At 41.1% G+C, this 8,672-nt stretch overlaps 1 pseudogene; it reads right to left on the bottom strand.

Moving 5' to 3' along the window:
• LOC103467160 (matrix metalloproteinase-9-like) overlaps positions 1 to 7,916 on the bottom strand; it is a 35,891-nt pseudogene extending 27,975 nt beyond the window's left edge.
• Positions 7,917 to 8,672: the final 756 nt, after the last annotated feature.

Below are 8,672 nucleotides of genomic sequence, written 5' to 3'. Positions count from 1 at the left end.
GTGTGTGAATGATCTAATGATCAGACTGCTGATTGCATCCAGTCCACATTGAACTAGAAATGCCCCAAAACCAAATTTCGCTTAGGGCCCCATGGAGGCTTGAGCCGGTTTGTCTGTTCTTCACTGTAATTGTTGCAGGTCCCAGGTGGAGGGACAGGCGGGCAGATCCAAATAACCTGTTTTAAAAGGAGAAACGAGTGAGCAACAGGAGACGGTGTTGCTGTGCTGGTAGCTCTCATCCGAATGGAGGGGAGATTTTTCCACACAGAACTGTTGCCCCGTCTGTCCCATAATGTCTGACGGTGCAACAGTCAGACATTACTGACTGTTGTGTCAGTAGTCTGACACAACACGTCTGCCATCAAGTGGTGCATTTATGCTACTGTGCGACATTGCCCCAAACATTTCAAAACAGGGTAAAATCCAAAACTAAAATCTCAATTAAACCAAATAAATGCGACCACACTTTGTTTGGTCACATAAACAATGTGGCGGTCACATAATTTCAATGTGACCCCCACATTTCTTATTTCTAGAAATGCCTTATGGTTTGTACAATTTATTAAAAAAGATACAAATATGTCCATCCATCCATCCATCCATCCATCCATCCATCCATTTTCTTTACACCCTTGTCCCTTAGTGCGGTCGGGAGGGGTGCTGGTGCCTATCTCCAGGTGACGTTCCGGGCGAGAGGTGGGGTACACCTTGGACAGGTCGCCAGTCTGTCGCAGGATACAAATATGTGTTAGTTAAAATACTTTGGTGCATTTCTCTGATCAGATTCAAAATTTGATCAGAGAATTTAAGGCTTCACTCTAAAGAAGCCTGATAAAAAAAGTTATAAAGACTGTCAGTTTACATGTTAAAAAGCTAGATGGACTATAAGCAGAGGTGAAAGTAAGGGGGTACGGCAGGGTACTGCGTACCCCTAAAAGATTTAGCGGGGTACGCAGTACCTGCAAGAGAGTGAGTGCACCCACTAATCAGCCGTGACTGATTAGTTTTTCAAGAACAATCTAAAACACGACTTAATCAGTTAATGAATACATTTTTTCTCATTTCATACTGTTTCTGAACTGTTCATGCTTTAGGCTACTAGAGCAGCGGTGCAATATGTCGATCGCGAAAGGTTTTGAGTCGATCTCAGCATCAGGTGACAAACTGAACGCTGAGAGCAGCACGTCCTCCTCTGGCTCGCTTATCAAAACATTCGTAGCTTTATTAAAGAACTGAAAAGAAAATCAACAAAACGTGTTCAAATTAATGAGCCAACAACAATAATAATCTCTGTAATTATTGTTTCAACAAGGTTTTGCGCAATTCTGTGCGTTTTGGTTCCATTACCAAAATAACTAGTTGAACAGGAGTTTAAAATTAACTAATCAACCGCTCATGAGAGGTTTATTAATGATCACAAAATAAATATCAAGCCTGCAAACCTAATATCTTATCGGACTGAATGTTATGTTTTTAACGTAATCTCTGGTCGGCTTGTGGAGCGCATGAGGGGGGGGGGGGCTTAAATGACAGAGAGATGGAGAGTAAAAAGGTGCGAGTGGTTTAGAGTTGATCCCCTGTTCGGGTTGTTTTATCTTTGTCTTGGCGCATCACAGCCGCTGTAGTTTCTGAAAGTTCAATAAATGACCAACTTGGACTAATTATCTTTGTGACTATGTCATCAATCAGAGATCATTTTCTGGAGAAAAGTTTAAAGATTCATGTAAAGGTGCATCTCAAAACATCAGAATATCATTGCTAAGTAAATGTACGTAGTGGTTTATTGAATGACGGCAGATGTGTATCAGATTCTCAAACAAGTACAATATAAGGCGGGTAAAAACATATTTTGAGTTACAGACTGCTTTGTTTGGTTATTGCTTGTTTGAATGAGGACAATTGTTGAGTGTACATAATAAGAAAGAACTGTAACTTTTATAGCCTGAGCTAATTTGCAATRCACSTCTGTCCAGTCGGCGGTCCTTGACATACTCGGTCATTGTTAAAGAAGCTGCTGCACAGAGCGTGCTGTCCCAAAGCATAATAATGTGAAGTTTATTGGAAGAAWAAGGGTGGGATGGAAGAAGATTCACAAGGCGTGGAGATGGTGCTTCACGAGCTACCAGACATATCCAGGAACGGGCAACAACTAGCACTTTGCTTGAGTTAAGTGAGTGGAACCCAAAGTCTGGGTGGAGACCTTAGTTTGGGTCACCACTTTGTAATTGTGTAGTGCTAAGATGCAAAGATCAACCTAAATAATAATCATGACTAAAGTAAAGCATTTTGTTACTGAAACATTCTAATAGTTTGGCATAGCTTTAGATAAAAGCATCATGTTCACCCATGTGTTAGCTGTTGTTGCTGCTCATGTTGTCATTGTTCCCAATTTTTAACTGATTCAAAGAGCTGAAGTCCCCAGTGTAGAAAAGTTTGGAAAATAAACCATTCCTGAAACAGAGACAACTTCAGAAAAATAGTACCTGAGCTAAAATGAGGGCTGGTGTATGGAACCAACTAGTTTATTATTGTCTTAAAAATGATCACTTTTTAATCTGAAAATAAAGATTGTGAACTGAATCTGGTTTTGGGAGTTTGTGTCTGTAGTGGTATAGAAATACACCTAATTCCACACAGGTTGTCAGGTGAGAAGTTCCGGTTGTTAAGGTGGGCGTGGTATATAAGGAGTTGCAGCGTTCATTCAGGATGTGTCGTCTTTGCTCTCCCACTGTGTGGCTTGCGTCCTGTGGACTCTGGCAGTGGAAAGTAACAAATCGCTGGCTGGTGCATGTTGCGCTAATATTCTGGTGGTAAAGCTCCACTGCGCTGCGCTCCTTCTCTTCCTCCTTCTGCGAGTGTGTTTGTTGCGTGTTTGGATCGGCAGGTCCCCCCACAGTTGGACCGTTGCTGCTCTGTTCTGCTCCGATCTACTCTGCTTTGCTTTGTCTGCGTTCGTTTTCCGGATCTGTTCTGCTCCGACGTATTCTGCTTTGCTCTTGAGTTCGTCTCCCGGACTTCTACACAATCGTTTTTAAAGTTGGACTGCGGCGGCATTATCCACCTTCGTCGAAGCGGTGTTTGGGGTGTGGCATCGGCGCACCCATTTCACCTCTTGTTGACAAGCGGGCTACGCCTGGTACTGATGTTTTAATTTGCATTGTCCATTGTTTTTGTTTTTTTTCTATTTCTTTACTCATTTTGTTTACAGGGATTTTTGGTCTTTATTTGGTCGGGCTGATATTGTTTTTCTTATTATCTTTAAGATTGTTATATTGGTTAACTGCTTCTCTTTTGTTGTTTTGCAGTTGCTGAGGTCCGGTGGCGGTGTTGGTGTGGTGACGGTGTCTTCCTCTTCGGCGTGCTGTGATTCTTGAGTTTGGGTTGTCTCACTGCGTCTGGTGTGTTAAAGGTTTTTTTTTTTGTTTGTTTGCTGTGTTTGGCGGATGCCAACCCTAAAGCGCCCCTCCGGCCGGTAACCTCAGCTACTGCACTTTCTTCTATTTTCTTTGATTTTTCTTGATTTATTTTGTTTCATTAAGAGAAACTGGTTTTAAAAAGAACATTTTAAAAAGAATTTCATAAATGTTTTTTTTTAATCATTTTGAAACTGTCTCAATGTTTTAATCCATGCATAACTTTACCTGTGTGCCTTAAACAAGAGGTAATATTCTCTGGGTAAAATTCCCAGGGTGGTGTTGTTGGGCAACCTATTAAAGCTAAAAGTTCACCAAATCAGTTTCCACCTAGTGTTGCCACATGTCTATGAAGACAAAATGAGCCATCTGTTTACTCTGTCCTTCCAGCTCAGTATCAATCATAGTTTTGATGTCGCCACAAAGAGGGAAAAGCTTGAGATGCCGAACAAACATTCACTCAAATGAAATCTGAAGGACAGAATCTTATAAACAGGGACAGGAAAGTGTAATATTTTAACCAGTAAGGGTCAGACAAAATTTAGGTTTGTGGAAGATTTAGGTTTTCCCTTCCACACTATCCACACAAGGCAGTATGGATTCATGCTATTTTAATATTCTTAGTCTATTGTCTGAGTGTTGCAGCTGAAATTGAGTTTCATTCGACAAGGCAAAATATTTCCAATTTATCGCTGTCCAATTTTAGTGAGTCTGTGAATTGTTGCCTCACTTTCCTGTTGACACTAGTGTTTGGCTACAGCAAACAGTCACACCAATCTACTTTAAGATTCAGTGTGATGTGTGTTTACACATGTAATTCCAAATTGCTTGTCTGTCATTCTGACTAATCTGTCATTCTCCTCTAACATCACCAATGTATATTCATATACACTCATCTGCTTCCCATTGAGTATATTCATTTTGTCTCATTTGTCTCAAGTTTTTCTAAATTTCTTCATTTTTTTTCCGTGGAATGTTTTGTTTTTCCAACTCCACAGATTTCCACAAAATGTTGCTCCCACCAACATACCTAAAGTGTTTGCAAATGATAAAGATGCTGACAAAGGAAGAACATGTTCACAGAAATTTTATTGCATTGAAAGCTGGAATATTCGTACACAATTAGTTTTATAAATAATTTTAAATAAGGAGACACGGAATGTCTTCTAATGCAGTTTATAGCTTTGAAACCATTTTCAGAAAAACTCAAAACCACATAAAACAAATAGGCTCATGACAAAATAATATTAGATGTTGCTATAAATACCAAAAAATTATTTTAATACTGACAAGGGTCTGAACCAGTCAGACATAAAATTTCATCTGCAAATCCGGAGTTTTAACCAGGAAGCATGTGTTGAATTTACTTGTATGGGTCTCAAATTATAGGCCACTATGGTCATCAGTTCACAGCATGTCAGACTGAGTGCAAACAATGGTTGCTTGCCTTCTGGGCCTGTGACTTGCATTCAGTCCAATGCTGTATGAGTAATAATCAGCCAAATTCAATAGAAGCCAGTCGTTCACATTGCATAAAGCACATACATCATACAAAAGGCATGATGCACAAACATTGCATCACATTCTTTCAGATACCTGCACAAATAAACATTTGGTTGCTACAACCTCACAGCCCATCTGTGCATGTATCTCAGTTGTTATTTCATGATACATTTGGGCAATTCAGAAGATCGTACTTCACATTGCCGGTGTGGTCCATCTGCCTGCGAGAATTCAGGCGCCAGTAGAAAAGATCTCTGCAGAAATAAATGTTGCCTGAAAGAGAAACATTGATGTTACAACACCCACAATGTATGCCATGTTTTGTTCACATTTGTGGATTTGGGTTTCTGAGCTTAGTAGTAGAAGGTGTTTACCTTTGTGCTGGAACACATCATGAGCATCATTAGGAACACCTCCAAAGTTGGTGTCGGTATATTTGGGGTATCCTTTGTCAATCATTTGGGTCTTGAGATCAAACCTTTAGGGATCAGCGATAGAATGAGATCTACTGTTTGTCCTTTAACACATTTTGTGTTAAAGAATGGGTTAATTTACAGATTTTGTCTAAAAAAAGGGGTCAATTTCTACCCACCTCCAGAAGTTTTCTCCATTGAAGAGAAGCACTTTGCTCTTCCCTCTATACAGCGCTCCCTCCACCTTCTGCACACTTGAAGGCAAACCAAACTTCTCAATACTTTGGGGGCCTAGCACACTGCTTCCTGTGTACAGCCAGAACCTGGTTCCTAATGTAACAATAAAATATGATTAAAACTTTTTGTCTAACATTTCAGTGCTCTGAATAGCTCTTATAAGAACACTCCTTACCTGAAAAGAAGTATATATTGTTGGCCTGAACATCCTCAAAGGCAGAGTCAATGACGGCAGGTAGAGCTGGCCAACTCTGAGAAATGGAAAATGGTCCCTTTCGATCTCCGACGCTTGATACCTTCCAGAAATGCCTGTCAACCAGAAATGCAAGATTACTTGCATCAGGTTTTGTTTCTAGAACATAAGTAGAACTAGCTATTTGCTTACCCATCTTTGAAGAAATGCAGATGTCTCTGAATCAAAGTGATGGTGTCAAACTTGAGCATTTTGCAGGGGTCTTTGGTTGGATCTACAGTGGCTGGCGTTGTCAAAACAGATGAAACAGTTGGGTCAGGTTCTTCTGTGGTGCTAAGAATAGGATCAGGGCCTGTTTTATTTCCTGCGAAATTTGGGAATGTTCTTGTTTAAGGCAAAGTTTTCATGTGTTTGATGAGACTCATTGTGAAAAAGTACTGAGCTGTCAGCTCACCGTAGAGGTACTGAATACCATCAATGTCGTCCTGATCCAGGGAGAGATCCTCCACATAGGTGTACCCGGGGAACATGAGAGCGTCTCTAATATTGGAGTGATCCAAACCAAGGGCGTGTCCGAACTCGTGGGCAGCAACCAGGAACAGGCTAAAACCTGGAAGATAGCCGGTACGAAATTTTACCATCTCATAAACGCAGAACAAATTCTTGCATTCATGTTACTCACCCACTTCGGTACAGAAACCCCATTTCTGGTCTGTATCATAGTTGAAAGTGGTGGCACACCAATATCTGCCGTCTGTCCTCCCGTCAGTCGTACATTCGGCGTATTCAATGCCTTGAAATWCAAAAGGAAAGCGGCAGGGATCTCCATCTGGACTTGTCACAATTAAGGCAGTTTCTGGASAAACAGAGACAAAATAACTGTGGTTAAACAAAGCAACAASCCACTGTGGCAGGACTTTCACACCTTGTGTTTCCTGTTACCCACCACGTGAGGGACAGTAACCCCATCTCTGGTCTCTATCATAGTTGTCAGTGGTGGCACACCACCATTTGCCACCTGTCCTCCCCTCCCTAGTACATGAATGGTAGTTTGTGCCATTGTACACAAAAGGAAAGTGGCAGGCATCTCCCTCTGCGTTTCCTCCAATTACAGCAGTTTCTTGACAAACAGAGACAAAATAACTGTGGTTAAACAAAGCAGCAAGCCACTGGGGAAGAATTTTTACGCATTGTTTCCTGTTACCCACCACGTTTGGGACAGAAGCCAAATCTCTTGTCTAAGTCAAAGTTACTAGTGGTGGAACACCAGCGTTTTCCGTCGGTGCGGCCGTCGGTGGTGCAGCTCTTATACCATTTACTCTTGTACAAGAAGGGGAAGGCACAGTGGAATCCACCCCCGTTTCCACCAACCGTGAACGAGACTGTGAGGATTACAGTTGAAAGCGTAGTTGGATGAGTTCCAATTTTCCTGCACAAGCTCATAAACATAATGGATAACTTCAGGTTTGTCATTTTTGTCATGCTTACATTCACTTGGGCAGGTGCCGTATAATCTGTCTGTGTTGTAGTTGACTGTGGTTGCACACCAGGGCAGGTTGTTGTTTACACCTTCAGTGATGCAAGTGGTGTAGAATTTATGCTCGTAATAGAAAGGGAAGTGACATACGGCACCTCCCGAATTGCCACCGTAAGTCTTCACCACTGAGAAGACAGATTGGATTGTGTGTTAAAGGAAATCTGTGCAAAGAACACCAGAGGAAGGAGGAAGGTAGAAACATGTCATTCCTGAGGTGTAGTTACCTGGTCCTTTTCCTAGAGTCCAGTCTTCGTCATCATCAAAGTGGACTTCCCCAGCAAAGCCCACAACAGGAAAATCGGAGTGAGCAAGAACGCCATCCTTACCATCAAAGGGGAATCCATCCCCGTGGTCTAAAAAGAACATGAAGCAGCTCATCAATGTTTGATTTTTAGTACTCAGCTTCTTAATTTGTTTGGGTGCGAAGGTTTGACTTAGAAATGTAAAAAAGGGCACATACCAGCTGTTGTAAAGGAGATCATGATGTCTGCAGTGCCTTGAAAAAGGTGGGTAAACGTCAGAGGAGTGACATCACTCCACACCTTGAAGGCTCTTGCAACGACATCATCAATCACAGTGCTGTCCATGTCAAGACTATAGTTCAGGATTCTGAGGACACAATGAACTCAAAATGTCTAGCTGATCCAGTCTGATTGAAACTTATCAATACTTTTAGTTAGTTATATAATAATATCGATTTTGCGATATATATATATATATATATATATATAGATATTTTCTTTCCTAGAAAAAATTCGATATTCATCTGCAAGTATCCTAACATCCAACTGTCACCTTTTTCACTCACTGCTTACTTTGCTGGGAGAGTGATTTGGTCATCAGGCTTAGAGTGATTCCTTCATATGTTAAGTGTCAAGGTTAAAAAGGTATTCAGACAAACAATTGTGCACCATTGGTGCTGTCGGGCTCAGAGTCTAAGAGGCATTTCCTTTATCAAACAAATTTAATGTTTTTGCCTCTTATTTAGTGGAAATATTGATGTTGATGAGACTTTCTCCAAAATGATAACCTTTTTCAACCTTTATAGCTCCACTGTTGAAAATGAGGCTCTAACATTCACAAATGACAGTGAAATAAAATCCAGTCCAACATCTGGTTTGAGGTGGTTCCTCTGGAACCTGTTGGAGGAAAAATATCCCAACTTTAGAAGATGTGCTTTTAACTTAWCAGAGCTCTGTGGTTCCTCCTATCAGTGTGAGAGTCAGGGTGAGGAGGCGCCATGTTAGGAAGAGAAGTGGAAGCTGCAGGTTCTTCAGAACAAACAGGTCATGATGCTGGGCTACTGATTATCCCTCTGTCTGGACACAGGATCAATATAACCAGTTTAAAAGCTAAATGAATGGTTATATGCCAGA

This window comes from Poecilia reticulata, linkage group LG7, assembly GCF_000633615.1.
Source record: "Poecilia reticulata strain Guanapo linkage group LG7, Guppy_female_1.0+MT, whole genome shotgun sequence".
Lineage (NCBI taxonomy): Eukaryota > Metazoa > Chordata > Actinopteri > Cyprinodontiformes > Poeciliidae > Poecilia > Poecilia reticulata.
Note: the sequence above shows the minus strand (reverse complement) of the source record. Positions and strands in the feature narration are given on the sequence as shown.